This window comes from Tribolium madens, unplaced genomic scaffold (assembly GCF_015345945.1).
Source record: "Tribolium madens isolate multiple individuals breed KSU strain unplaced genomic scaffold, Tmad_KSU_1.1 Scaffold_1;HRSCAF=32;Tcas5.2_LG8, whole genome shotgun sequence".
In the NCBI taxonomy this organism is placed as follows: Eukaryota; Metazoa; Arthropoda; class Insecta; order Coleoptera; family Tenebrionidae; genus Tribolium; species Tribolium madens.
The window spans coordinates 9,055,194-9,058,045 of NW_025400984.1; positions in this window are offsets into that span (position 1 = coordinate 9,055,194).

Here is a 2,852-nt window from a genome sequence, read left to right on the forward strand (position 1 = left end):
TCGTATGTGGCCATAATCTTTACCAAATTACGTCGTGGTTTCAAACAATGGTTTATTTCATTTCCTTAAATCTTCAATCTAGCATTAAAAGTTCTACTTGGTCATTTTACAATTATTGAAGAAACAATAAATTCAGTAAACATTGAAGGCATAATCTTATGTGGTCATAATCTTTACCTAATTATGTTGTGGTTCAAACAACGGTTTATTTTATTTTCTCCAATTTTCAATTTTATGCCAAAAGTTCCAATTTGGATTTTTTTTTTAATTATTATTAAATAAACATAAATTGAATAAAAATTGAAAGCATAATATTATGTGGCCATAATCTTTATCTAATTATGCCTTGATTCAAACAACGGTTTATTTCATTATCTACAATCTAGACATCAAAAGTTTGATTTTGGCCTTTTTCAATTTTTAAAGAAACAATAAATTGAGTAAAAATTGAAGGCATAAACTTATGTAGTCATAATCTTTATCTAATTATGCCGTGGTTCAGACAACGGCTTATTTCGTTTTCTTCAATCTTCAATCTAGACACCAAAAGATCCATTTTGGTCTTTTGCCAATTTATGAGGAAACAATAATAAATTTAGTAAACATTGAAGGCATAATCGTACGTGAGCATAATCTTCTTTATTCAATTATGTCGTGGTTCAAACAATAGTTTATTTCATTTTCTCCAATTTACAAAAAAATTTCAATTTTTTTGGCATTTTTTCTATTATTAAGAAAATATAATTTGAGTAAAAATTGAAGGCATAATCTTATGTGGCCATAATCTTTGCCTAATTATGTCATGGTTCAAGCAACGGTTTATTTCATTTTCTTCAATCTTTAATCTATTTAAGCTTTTTACCAATTTTTGAAGAAACAATGAATAAATAAAAATTAAACGCATAAACCAGAGATCTTTATTTTGTAAGTAATTGTTGAATAGCCTTCTTCTTTTAATTAGAATGAATAAACAACTGCGTTGTGTATACATAGTGAGTCTGTTAAAAGTATGTTTCAACTTCTATTAAAAAAATTATACACAAAAATTAACATTGTTTTTTCTCTGTATTTGTAAATTTTGCCAAAATTCTATGTTTTATGTTTTTGAAACAATGTAAATATATTAAAAATAAAATTAAAACGGTAAATGAGATTTTCCATGATGGGGTGGAGTTACCTGTTATCACTGCTCGGATTATCCAGTGCAGAGGTTCGAATTAAAGAGGTTGCACTGTATTTTCTACAATCGTTGTACAAACGTTTTTTTTTTAGTTAAGACGGCTAAAAAACCGACCTTCGAAAAATGATAATCTTGAGAAGAAGGAATTAAATCTGAAATTGCCAAATTAGAGTCAAGTGGCAGCACTAAGTGGGCAACAGCTTAAATTTTGATTTGGGAAACATTCAAAGTCCTGGTTTAGATTTAGTAGCAAATTGAAGTTTTAATTAAACGCAAATTTATTAAAATTCAAATGCTTTAATTCATTATCAACGATTTTGAATGGTTACTGCCGAACCGTGTACATTACATTAATGTAGAGATTGATTATGACTTGATATGACACAAGCACGTGCGCTAAATCCGGTCCTGTGTCAGCGTTCAGCCAATCATCACCAATTCAACCTATATCATCGCACACACAATACATTAATACACGAATTATCATCAATTATAATAATCTGCAATAATGTTCATTGACAGTTTTCGATGAATCCGTCCTCATATCACGGGTGTAATTTAGAGAAATTTACTACAGTTGATTTAAAAAAAATTGAAATTAAGATATAGGTAATATTTGTTGCGAACTACTCTTTCTTGAGTGTTTTCCTCTATTTTGCCTATCTAATAGCGGCATTCAATGATAAAAATCACGTAAATTTCCCAAACTGGGGCAAATTATCTCCCCCGTGTTCCATTTTCTTCCCGGCAGGTCCCGGAATGAAGTGTCAGAATCACGAAGGAGCAATCTAACGCTACCCGGAAATTCACGGCGCTCCGGGCGCGGTGCGGCCCAGAACGTGTGCGTGTTCCACCTATCAACATCATTGATGAACGTGAGTACAGCAAAGATATCCACAGAATGGGGGCTGTCTGTGATATATGGATGTAGTCAGTGCTCGTGCAATACTACAAAACTAAGATAGACACCGCTTTTATCGGCCCATGTGGTGCATTTTAAAAACGCATTTGTAACTCACACTAAATCAGATAATGTTGACAATAAATCGGAAGTTCACGCGATAAAGTGCATGTTTTTACTTGAAATAAATGGGAGGGTATTGTTATTTCGTATTGTGTGCTCGTGTTCCATTATAAATGTTTGCTTAATCAATAACCAATTAATTGCGATACATGCAACTGAATTGGGCTTATGCGTTTATTGTTGACAGCAATTATTTAAACATATAATGTTTGACAAGTAGGAAACATGTGAACAACATTAAATTATCCATTGATGCGGTTTATTATATAAAATATAACTTTTACAATGTTATAAACAAAAATCACTACTAGCTGTAAAAGATACAATTATTTAGTTTGTCAAGAGGTTGTAAAGTTGTTTTCCTCTCCTAGTACTCAATAATCATTTTCATTATGGACCAAATTTTGACAATTATTTTTTGACATTTGACATTTTTTTATACCTATTTAATGATACTGATGATTTTGTATATGTTTTTTTACAATTATTTAGAAAAGGGACAAAAATTTTGCCAATAAAAGCCACAAATAACATTGAACAGAGTTACAATTTAGAATACAGCTCCCTTGTTTCCTCTTTTAATAGCCTATAGCAAAAAAACTTGGAAAATTATTTTTTCAACTGAAATAAATAGAGTCAAAGTGCAAA